This window comes from Nicotiana tabacum, chromosome 19 (assembly GCF_000715075.1).
Source record: "Nicotiana tabacum cultivar K326 chromosome 19, ASM71507v2, whole genome shotgun sequence".
Lineage (NCBI taxonomy): Eukaryota > Viridiplantae > Streptophyta > Magnoliopsida > Solanales > Solanaceae > Nicotiana > Nicotiana tabacum.
The window spans coordinates 20,433,091-20,445,948 of record NC_134098.1 but is presented as its reverse complement, the minus strand read 5'-3'; the positions used below and the strand labels follow the sequence as shown (position 1 = coordinate 20,445,948).

The 12,858-nt window shown below is 37.4% G+C and overlaps 1 long non-coding RNA gene across 1 annotated transcript; it reads left to right on the top strand.

Moving 5' to 3' along the window:
- The first annotated feature begins 3,756 nt into the window (after positions 1 to 3,756).
- Positions 3,757 to 12,187, top strand: LOC107796929 (uncharacterized). Its single transcript, XR_001650550.2, has 2 exons — positions 3,757 to 4,368; positions 11,835 to 12,187. It is a non-coding gene; the product is annotated as an uncharacterized LOC107796929 (long non-coding RNA).
- The last annotated feature ends 671 nt before the right edge of the window (positions 12,188 to 12,858 follow it).

Genomic DNA, 12,858 nt, shown 5'->3' with positions numbered 1-12,858 from the left:
CGTAGAGGCAGAGCTAGGGGGGCAGAGATTGGCTTTCACGTTCGCGTACCAGACCTCACATTCTCATAGGCTAGTTTTGCTAGGAGTCACGACGTGAGCTTCTGGCAGTGTTCGCCTAGTGTGATTTTGGGCAGCTGGTGATTTTATCTTCGCGATCGCGAAGAGGGTCCCGCGATCGCGAAGAGGAACCCCTGGACAGACTTATAAGTACTCTATTTTGAGGTCTTTTGTTATTTTATCACTTTTTAATTAGAGATCTCGCTTTTGGGCGATTTTGGAGGAGATTTTCACGATTTGGATTGGGGTAAGTATTCTTGACCCCGATTTAGTTATATTTCATGATTCCATCCTTGTGTTTTTCATGTAATTTATGATTTGAATTGGAGAAATTGGGGTAGTAAAATCTTTTCTAAAACATAAATTGATGATTTGAAAGCTGATTTGAGGTCATAATTTGATGATTTTGGTATGGTTGGACTCGTATCGGAATGAGTGTTCGGGTTTTGTGAGTTTTGTTTGGTTCCGAGGTACGGTCCCGGGGTTGACTTTTTGGTTTTCATTAAATATTGAAGCTTTATTATCCAGAATTATTTCCTATAGCTTTTATTTATGTTATTAAGTTATTTTAGCTAGATTCGGCTCGTCCGAAGATTGTTTCACATGGGAAGGGCTTCTTAGAGTATTGATTTAGCTTCTTTGAGGTAAGTATCTTGCCTAACTTTATGTGGGGGAAACTACCCCGAAGGATTTGGTTTAATTGCACTATTTGGATTGTATGAAAGACGTGTACATGAGGTGACGAGTATGTACACGGTCTTATGTGTGGAAATTGACCGTATTAGACTCTTAGGCTTCTTATATGCTTTAATTGAATTTGTAATTACATGTTCTACATTCCATTGTCTAGTTTATTCTTATATACTTTAATTGAAGTTGTTAGTACATGTTCTATCTTTTGTTGTCGAGTTACTCTTATATGTATTTAATTGAGGTTGTTATTACATATCATGCCTTTCATAGTTAGGTTTATTCTTAAGCAAGTAATTGAAGTTGAAGTTATTGAGAGCTATTAACCTATTTTAGTTGAAGGGTTTATTTTATGGAGTATCTTTCATTATTGTGTTGTTTCCCGTTTCATTCTATTAGAATTGAGGTTCTTATACATATTGTGGTTGAGCCACGGGCTATCTATTTTGGTTATATTTGTATTGTTGTTTTGGTAATGTTCTGGCCTATAGACACGTGTGGTACGAGTTGATATGTCGTGTTATTGTAATTTTGGCAAATGTGGATTTGTTGTATGGATTGATTGTTGCTATGCAGACCATAAGGGTGGTATCTCACTGTTGTTGATTGTGCGGAGTGATACAAGAGGCTATTGATGTACTGTCTGGGAGGAGTGATACCAGTGGCTATTGATATATTGTCTGGGCAGAATCATACGGGTGGCTATTGTGTTAATTTTTTAGGCGGAGCGATACGGGTGGCTATTGTATTATTGTCAACGCGGTGGGATAAGGGTGGCTATGTGAGGGATGATATGTGATGGCCTCGGGGCATATTATTGATGATATTCGTTTGGTGGTGTGACTTTCTTGTGTGTGTCATGCATATTACGCAATTTGTTGTGTTGTTTCCAATGTGCTACTCGATGTCACAGATATTACTTGTTGACTTGATCTGTGATAGTACACTTGCACATGCATACACTGCAAAATGCCATTTATACCAGTACAGGAGTATGATATTTGATGATCATTGACCATGTACATGCTTTCTCGTATATTTGCTTTCTCTGCGGTATAGCTGGACTGGTAGCCTTTGATCACACCGGGTGGTTTGTGTTATTGAGCTTGTGACCCTGCCGGACAGATTGTGATATTGAACCTGTGACCATACCGGGCGGGTTGTGATATAGAGCATGTGACCACACCGAGTGGATTGTGATAGTGAGCCTGTGACCATGTCGGGTGGATTGAGATATTGGCACATGAGTTTTTCGTGCAATACGTGAGTTGTCCATGCGGTTGTGATTAATAATGTGGCATGAGGTACCATGTGTATATGATATGTCATTTGGGACTGGTGATTTGTGGTTATGAGGTGTGGTACCTCGGGGTGGTTTTGTTGTAAACCTTGTGTGAGAACGACTTGATTATTGTCATTAGTTTTACTTAATTTATTTTACTGGTACTTTAAATGTGTTATGATTACTTTACTGTTTTATCACATGTTTATTTTCTTGTTGCTATTTTACTGATCCTTACTTCCATTATTAGCTTTATACTGATATTCTGCACATGTTACTATGTCTAGTAGGTATCTTGACTTGCATCTCATCACTACTCCACTAAGGTTAGTCTTGATATTTATTGGGTACCGACCATGGTTAACTCATACTACACTTTTATATATTTTTATGCAGATTCGGGTACCGGAGATAACGGACTCAGGCAGAGTTAGTTTCTTGATCGCGAGGATTAATGGTAGAGCTGCTTGGTCGTCGTAGTTCCTTAAAATCCTTTCTTTTACATTTATACTGTCAAATTCCTATCCGAACAGTATTGTATTTCTAGACATCTGTATGTATTCAGCTAGAGTTCGTGACTCTGTACTACCTAGTCTTGGGAATTATAGTGGTTATCACCGTGTTGGCATGTATCACTTTTAAATTTCTTATTTATATTAAATTCCGCTTTATAATATCATGTTTAATTGGTTTCAATGTTGTATTGATCGACTTACCTAATTTTAGAAACTAGGTACCATCACGATCCTTAAAGTGGGATTTGGGTCACGACAAGTTGGTATTAGAGCTCTAAGTTCATAGGTTCTACGAGTCACGAGCAAGTTTAGTAGAGTCTGGCGGATCGGTACGGAGACGTTTGTACTTATCTTTGAGAGGCTACGGAACTATTAGAAAATTTCACTTCTTTCATTCCTTATCGTACAACATTGATTCGGCTTGAAGCGTATATCTTATATTACTTTGCATCCACTCGCATATGATGTTGCGCACTCAGTATCAACTATGTACTAATTATTTATGATACAACGAATGGGCTATTGGGGGGGGGGGCTATGGATGCTCGATCATTGTCTCGGGGTGTTGTCCACTGAGAACGTGGATGTATTGGTAGATCTTTCAGTTGTTCATGTGTGGGGTGTGTTGACATCCAATTTTGTCCCTCCTTTCTTTTAAACTATTTCTTTAGCTTCTAATATCACTAATAATGTAAGAATAGTTATATCATCATCATCATCATCATTATTATTATTATTATTATTATTATTATTATTATTATTATTATTATTATTATTATTTATTACGTGTAATAGAATATCATTTTCCTTTATTTAATAAAATAGTAATATTTCTTTGACTCTACAGTTCACAAATATGATAGCATTTTATTTAACAATTACTATAATTTTAAATATAGTGATATTGAAATACCTCATAATTATTTTAAATACTATCAGTTATAACTTTATCAAGGCATATCTCATAATTTAACCATCCAATTAATATTAATATTAGTATTATATGGTATGGAATTAGCTTAATCTTTTACTAGAAGCATAAAAGAAACGATACAAGAAAGAAGGAAAAGGCCGAGCAATTCGGCCTAATTAAAGGCCTGAACCATTGAAGCTTAGCTGTCCATTTCGCTACAAGGCCCAATTACCAATCCGTCGGTCAAATTTCGTTCTAGCCTTTGCAACCCAAAACAAAAGACCCAAACCCCATAATATCTCATCAGTAGATGACGCCCCTTTCTCTCTTATTTTATTTGACAAAGTTCCATCTCCTTTCTTTCCATGGGCAGATTTTGTCCCTTCCATTTTTGTGAAATTCCTTGCTTTAATGTCTTAACTTTCAGAATCACATCTGCCATGGAGATTCGGTCAACACAAGAAGCCAAGATTCTTTTTTTTCAGAAGGTCAGATTCGGCCTCTGTATCAAGGATTCGGATCCGTTGAACGGATACTTTCTTTTTCCTCTCATCTGAATTTCTCAAACAGCTTTTGAAATTCAAACGGCTAGTGATTCCTAAAAATCCCGCCCAAGCCAAGAAACCTAATACTTTCGCCTATAAATACTCACTTTTGGATCCATTTTTAGCATAACTCTTAGCCGCCGCTCGATGCCTCATAAAAGCTACTGCTCTCATTTGTTCTTATAATTTTGCCTTGCCAAAAATCTTCTCTTTTCTTTTGTCTCTTGATTCTGTTGGTTTTAAATACAACAGAGGTGCTGCATTTTTTTGTTGACCGTTGCATCGTTTAACAGTCATCCGAGTTAGCAAGTTCGAGGTCGCAGTGTAGATCCTAAGCCAACGCCTCAGTTCGCTGCCCTAAAATAGGTCAGTGATTTTTCTCCGATCTTTTCGATTCCGTAGTTCTAAGCATGTTTATATCTGCACATATTGGAAAAAATGTTGTTACTTCCCTTTCGTTTCTTTTTCGACATTTGAAGTGCTTCTTATTAACCTCTGATGTAATTAATTTGAGCCATCATTCTGTGTTCGTTGTTTGTTAGGAATCATGAGTTAAGTATTCTTAGTTGTTGTCAATATATTAGAAACCATGTTTAGAACTTCTGCATTTTAAACTAAAGCGTTAATTGATAGCATGCCCATATGTATGCACAACTACGTTCTGATTATCACCTTTAAAATGGTTAAGACGCGAGTGTTTGAACTTATAATAATCGTTGTAAAAGTATAGGATACGGTTGTCTGTTCCATGAGATTGAAGCTGATTAAGGCAGTAGTCATCATCACGTCTATTTAATTAGATGCTATGTCCTAAGAATTCAGTTAAGTCTTAATGTTAACTAACTATATAAATTCTATATGCTCTTTCGAGTCTGATATATGAAACCCTACGCATTTGTTTAAAGTATTGGTAGTTTGAAACAAGTTGTCAGTGACATCTCGCTATTCAGTCATGCCTATAGGATTTATATAATACTACTAAATCTGATATTAACAAATAATGAGTGCTTGCAGTTTAGCTCTAAATGTTATAGAAAGTTTTCTTTGTGATATAAATGGGGTATAGGTGTAGTATTATTCATGTAATTAATCAGGTGTTTGAAAGAATTGTATGGGTTTACATTGAGTCTGCATTCTGTCCTCCTGGTCATTTATTTGTGGATATGTTGTATCAGGTTGAGAGAATTTGCTGTTCTAGCTTAAGTAATTAAATGTTATATAGAGTTGCAGTAGTTTGTTCTGATTGTTTGGAAGCATGTTAAATTAGCACGTATGTAAATGGGTACCTTTAAGACTTCTTAGTGGTAGGAATCATGTCCAGCTCTTTCCTTGGAAGTATTTTGGATAAATACAAGTAATTCCAAATGCATTCCTTCTTCGTTTAATTACCACTAACATTGGCAGTATGTATCCTATGTGAAGTTTTAAAATTTGTTTCAGATCTCTATAATCCTTAGAACACTCACCTTTAGTCAACTATTCAACGTTTTGCTTTGCTATTTTATTTTTCGTGCATATTAAGGGTTAAGCTCTCTTCTAATTCCACCCTTTACTTTATTTGTCTTTGCATGTCATGCTGGAGTTACAAAGAGTCTCAAAGTGAGACTCTCCACCACCATCACACGGAGTCAGTCACATTCCATCTTCTAGAGTCACCGGATAGCAAGAAAAACAAGCGAAATGCTCGTCTTTCTTATCTTCTCTTTCTTTTACGATTGTTTTATTTAATTTCTTGATGTCTGCTGATTTATTTGATTTGTGTTAATCTCACGCTTAACATGGGTTTGAAGATTGAGTCTATTTAATTATTTAGGATCTTCTTTTTTAGCTAGCAAACAGAGTACCTATTTTATCATTATTTTACCATATACTCTCTTCGTTTCAATTTACGTGAACCTATTTCCTTTTTAGTTCATGCCAAAAAAAATGACCCTCTTTCCTTATTTGAAAACAATTTACCTTTATGCAATTATTTATAGCCACACAAAATATTTGTGCCTCATTTTACATCACAAGTTCAAAAGTCTTTCTCTCTTTTCTTAAACTTCGTGTCCAGTCAAATGGGAACACATAAATTGAAACGGAGGGAGTAGTGTTTACCTCAACTTCTAACACTTCAATACAGTAATTTGACACTTTCACAAGTCGTTAAAATGAAGTCTTTCAAAAGATCCCGTTAACATCCTTTCTAACATCATTAAGTTGAGATTTTATAAAGTCCAAATGAAAATTGCTTTTCTTTTAACAAGTAGGAAGACTTGTCTCCAACCGTTCTTCCTTTGAGAATGATTTTAAATTATTGCTTTTATCATGTCAAAATTGATCTATTAAATATTCTCCTCAAAATCATCAGATTTTTTAATGGACTTAAATATTTTCCATAAGGTATAAGTAGCTAAGTTCCATAGAAGTTGGCCAATGCTGAAATCGAATACTCTCTTATTTTTCAACCGAGTTACAGTTAGCTATATACATTAATACTTTAGCATAATGTTTTTTATTAATTAACCTAAGTTTGGCCGGTTAACCGTATTTAATGGATCATATAGAGTGCTTAATACCTTCTCTATAAGATTAACTAGAACCCTTACCCATAGTCTAAAATTTAAGTAGACCATAAAATAGAGATAACTTTAAGCATTATTTAGCTAAAATTGGTGTCCTAATTCACCTTTAAAATAATTAGGTGGCAACTCTCTTTTTAATGAATTAAACCTCTAGAATTTCCTATAGGTTATATTCTAATTTGACCCAGTTAAAATGGGGTAAAATAGGGTGTAGTGGGTTATGGTATTTGGTTGGAGAGTACGAGCTTGAGAGGATTTGATTGATTGTCTCATTGTGGTAATCGTGGTAGGGTCATGGGAGAATGTTGATTTAAGGTTGGTCAACGGTATTAGAGGTTATGTGTTTTGTATGGGACTTCTATTCTATGGAAGGTACATATTATCATTCAAGGCACTTGAGGAGGCAAGCTTGACTGTCACGAGGTTAGATATGCGATTAATAAATGATTTGGGGTATCTTATGATTGGTTCTATATGAGCATATGGTATTGTGGATCATCAGATGTTGTGTCCTATGGCTTCACGCCAAGTAGGGGAGTCTGTTATCCACGATCAGATTATGTGGTTATGTTTTATAGTAGTGTTGGTCTGAGGTATATATGTGGTATGAGAGGATTCCCCGAAATTGCATATGGCTAAGATCTGAGGTTTGCATGGGTTTGTGCTGAGACTTGCAGTATTTTTGTGCCATTGTTAATTCTATATTTCAGTATACGGGGATGTTAGAGAAACAACTTCAGATTCACAGAAGGTCCCTTCAGAATGGGTATCCCAGTTGCGTCATTATTGGGTGCTTTAGAGGAAATATAGCGGTTTGTGGGCATTCAGAGATTATCTACTTATATTAGGAGGATCATAATTGATTTTGAGGCCGTGGGTAGGCCTAACTAGAATGTGTGTTCTACATCGAGTCAGATTTGTTTACTTAACACAGCTATTGTTGAGGGCGGTGTCATCGGTTAGAGTTGATCTTATTTGTGTTCTGCTGTGTTCCATGTATTATTACTCTTCTATGCCACGATGATTTGTGAGATTGTTGACTATCTACGCAAATAATGCGGTTGTGTTTGGGCCTTGTAGTGGAATTCGAGCGAGATGACTCTTGAGGTATGGAATCGTTGATTGCTCCTTGGTCACACATTTCATGTGTTTGTTGTTGATTTGTGTATGGTTGTTGATTTTGAACATTATGGTTCGTGGTATTTCATGTGGACCGGTGTTTGAATAGGGTCACGCATTGCAGTAAAGTTATGTTGGGATATGATCCTTTGTGTGTTAATTTTGTATGTTTTAGCTCTCCTTTGTGTGATGGGTTCATAGCGTTGCGCTTGTGGTGGTACCTGTTGAGCTTGCGGGATGATTCTCTCATTTGATCTATTTTCCGTTATTGGGTACATTTGCGTTGTGGCTTTAGGTGGTATTGGTGTGGCATGTTGTAGAGCAGCTTGTATTTAATGAGATGAGGTTATTAGACCTGGAACGAGTGCTATCGTATTTGATCACGGTATGTTTGGAAGAATAATGTCATTAGTCTGCTCAAAATTTGGCAATGGTTCTTATCGGGCGAGAGAGCTTCACGACTTGTTGATCTGATGTTTGGTTATGAGAAGCGTGTTTCTTTTATCATCGGCAGTGTACGAAGGTTTAGAACAAGGTTTTGTTCAATATGAAATTTGTTACCTGTACCAGGTTTGTTTTTGGGCAGCTATTGTGGTCAGATGTTGTGGCTATGAGTACCTTATGAAGTATATCATGTCACATCTCAGGTTATGGTTATGGCTTGATACAACTTGTTCAGACTTATACAGTGGGTCTACATGTTAGACTCGGGTCTTGTAAATGAATTCTAGATGTTAGGGATTGGGTTCTACGGTTTATGGACTAAGGATGAAGTAAGGATCTTCAGTTAGGTTGAGTTGTCAGTATTATATGGATTGGGGTGTCGTGGGATCACCCATGGGTATGTGTATAGTGAGGTTGTATAGTGATTTGATGGCTTTGGAACGACTCTTGGCACGTTCGAGGATGAACGTATGTTTAAGTGGGGGAGAATGTAACTACCCGACTGGTCGTTTTGAGCTTTTGCATTCAGTTCAATGGTTTGAGGTAATGAGTAGCTTCATATAGTATATTATGACTTGCATGCATGGTCGGTTTTGGTTTTCGAGTTGTTCGGGATTGATTTGGAAGAATGATGCTAATTTTTGAATCTTTAAGTTGGAAGAGTCGGCCAAGTTTGACTTTTGAGTATTTGATCTCGGGTTGGGGTTTTGAAGGTTCCGTAAGGTCTAGATCGTGATTTTGGACTTGGGCGTATGCCTTGATTTGCATTTGGATGTTTGTAGAAGGCTTTGGCACTAATTGGCGAAAATTGGAAATGTTGAAGATTTGGAAGGTTGATAGGTTTGACTGAGAGTTGACCTTGTAGATATCGGGTTCGGATTACGGTTTCGGGAATTGGTATATGTCTGTTGTGTCATTTGGAACTTGCATGCAAAATTTGAGGTCATTCCGAGTTGATTTAATATGGTTAGGCATGCGTTTTAGAAGTTGAAAGTTCATTAGTTCATTAAGCTTGATTCGATGTGCGATTCGTGGTTCAAATATTATTATGTGTGATTTGAGGCCTCGAGTAGGTCAGTGTTATATTTTGAAACTTGTTGGTATGTTCGGACGGGGTGTCGGGGGCCTCGGGTGTGTTTCGAATGGGCTACGGGCCATCTCTTCATGTTTTGGAATTGCTGTTTTTTTTATGTCTGCAGTTCATCTCGTTCACGGAAGGATGTTCGCGATCGTGATGTGTACTGTGGGTGGCTAGGAATTTTCACATCGTGTTCGCAAGACTACAGTCGCGTCCACGGAGCCTCAGGGAAGATGTTCATCGCCTTCGCGTTCATGTTCGCTGCCTTGCGATCGTGTAGATGCAGAGTTGGATGGGCGCCGGAGATTGGCTTTCGCGTTCGCGTACCAGACCTCTTGTTCGCGAGGCTAATTTTGTTAGGGGTCACATTTCGCGAGCTTCTGACCACGTTCGCGTAGTGTGATTTTGGGCAGCTGATGATTTCGTGAAGAGGGTCCCGTGATCGCGAAGAGGAACCCCTGGGCAGAGTTATAAGTACTCTATTTCGAGAGCTTTTGTTATTTTATCACTTTTTGAGTTAAAGAACTCGGGTTTGGGCGATTTTGGAGGGGATTTTCACGATTTGGATCGGGGCAAGTATTCTTGACCCGGATTTAGTTATATTTCATGATTCCATCCTTGTTTTTATCATTTAATTGATGATTTGAATTGGAGAAATTGAGGATTTTAGTAAAAACGTTTCTAAAACATAAATTGATGATTTGAAGGCAGATTTTGAGGTCGGGATTGGATGATTTTGGTATGGTTGCACTCGTATCGGAATGGGTATTCAGATTTTGTGAGTTTTGTCGAGTTGCAAGGTGCGAGCTCGAGGTTGACTTTTTGATTTTCAATAAAGATCGAAGCTTTATTATCCAGAATTATTTCCTATGGCTTTTATTTATGATATTAAGTTATTTTGGCTAGATTCGAGCCGTCCTTCACACGGGAAGGGCTTCTTAGAGTATTAATTTAGCTTTGTTGAGGTAAGTGTCTTGCCTACCTTTGCGTGGGCGAAACTACCTCGTAGAATTTGGTTTAATTGCACTATTTGGATTGTGTGGAAGACGTGTACATGAGGTGACGAGCATGTACACGGCCTTATCTATGAAAATTGACCAGATTAGACTCTTATGCTTCTTATATGCTTTAATTGAATTTGTCATTACATGTTCTATATTCCATTGTCAAGTTTATTCTTATATGCTTCAATTGAAGTTGTTAGTACATGTTCTATCTTTCGTTGTTGAGTTACTCTTATATGTATTTAATTGAGGTTGTTATTACATGTCATGCCTTTCATAGTTAGGGTTTATTCTTAAGCAAGTAATTGAAGTTGAAGTTATTGAGAGTTATTAACATATTTTTAGTTGAAGTTGTTGTTTTATAGAGTATCTTTCATTGTTGAGTTATTTCCCATTTTATTTTATTGTTATTGAGATTCTTGTACAAACTGTGGTTGAGCCGTGGGCTATGTTTTGTGGTTACATTGGTATTGTTGTTTTGGTAATGTTCTGGCCTATGGACACATGTGGTACGAGTTGATATGTCGTGTCGTTGTGATTTTGGCACATGTGGATTTGTTGTGTGTATTGATTGTTGCTCCACGGAGCATAAGGGTGGTATCTCCCTGTTGTTGATTGTGCGGAGTGATACAAGTGGCTATTGATGTACTATCTGGGCGGAGTGATACGAGTGTCTATTGATATATTGTGTGGGCGTAGCGATACGGGTGACTATTGTGTTAGTGTCTGTGCGGAGTGATACGGGTGGCTATTGTGTTAATGTCTGGGCGGAGTGATACAAGTAGCTATTGTATTAATTGTCTGGGCGAAACGATACAGGTGGCTATTATGATATTGTCAGCATGGTGGGATAAGGGTGGCTATGTCATGGCCTGGGGGCATATTATTGATGATATTCGTTCGGTGGTGTGACTTCCTTGTGTGTGTCATGCATATTACGCGATTTGTTGTGTTGTTTCTAATGTGCTACTCGATGACACTGATATTACTTGTTGACTTGAGCTATGATTGTACACTTGCACATGCATACACCATAACGTGCCACTTATATAGTCCAGGAGTATGATATTTGATGATCATTGACCATGTAGATGCATTCTCGTGTATTAGCTTTCTCTGCGATATAGCCAGACTAGTAGCCCGTGACCACGTGAGCGGTTTGTGATATTGAGCTTGTGACCATGCTGGGCGGATTATGATATTGAGCTTGTGACCATGCCAGGTGGGTTGTGATATTGAGCCGGTGACCACACCGAGCAGAATGTGATAGTGAGCCTGTGACCATATCGGGCGGATTGAGATATTGGCACGTAAGTTGTCCGTATGGTTGTGATTAATAATGTGGGCACGAGGTGTCATGTGTATATGATATGTCATTTGGGACTCGTGACTTGTGGTTATGAGGTGTGGTACCTCTGGGTGGTTTTGTTGTAACCCTTGTGTGAGAACGACTTGATTATTGTCATTTGTTTTCCTTAATTGATTTTACTGGCACTTTAAATTTGTTATGATTACTTTACTATTTTATCACATGTTTATTTTCTTGTTGCCATTTTACTGATCATTGCTTCCATTATTAGCTTTATACTGATATTCTGTACATGTTATTATGTCTTGTAGGTGTCTTGACTTGTACCTCATTACTACTCCACCGTGGTTTGTCTTGATACTTACTGAATACCGACCATGGTGTACTCATACTACACTTCTGCACATTATTGTGGAGATCCAGGTAGTGGAGATAACAGACTCAGGCGGAGTTAGTTTCTTGATCGCGATGATTCAGGGTAGAGCTGCTTGGTCATCGTAGTTCCTTGGAGTCCTTTCCTTTACATTTATATCGTCAAATTCCTATTCGAACAATATTGTATTTCTAGACATTTGCATTTATTCAGCTAGAGTTCGTGACTCGGTACTACCTAGTCTTGGGGATTGTAGTGATTATCGTAGTGTTGGCATGCATCACCTTTAAATTTCTTATTTATATTAAATTCTACTTCATAATATCATGTTTAATTAGTTTAACAATTGTTGTGATCGGCTTACTTAGTTTTAGAAATTAGGTGCCATCACGATCCTTAAGGTGGGATTTGGATCGTGACACATAAGCTCTACGGAGCGTACACAAGACATTCCAAAATACAATACTATTTGGGTTAAAATCAAATACTAGCATAAATAAAGTAAGATGGTGACTTTGAGGCCTGTGAACAGAACAATAGGTATACCTTGAAGTTTTCAACCGCACAGGAACAACTCTCAAAACCAACACGATCCGAAGTACCTCGATCTGCACACAAAAAATGTGCAAAAGCATAGTATGAGTATACCACAGCGGTACCTAGTAAGTATCAAAACTAACCTCGGTGGAGTAGTGACGAAGAAGTCAAGACACTCACTAGACACAAAATCTGTGCAAGATATTAACATAAAGCTAACATTGGAAAGAATGTCAACATAAAACTAACAACGGAAAGATTATCAATATAAAACGAACAATGGAATAATAACAACAACAAATGGAAACAAGAAGTAAACAAGTAATAAATAAACAAAATAATCAGAATACAGTTAAGGTATAAATGAATTCAATCAAGGAAACAAATGACAATTTAAATAATCAAGTCGTTCTAACACATGATTT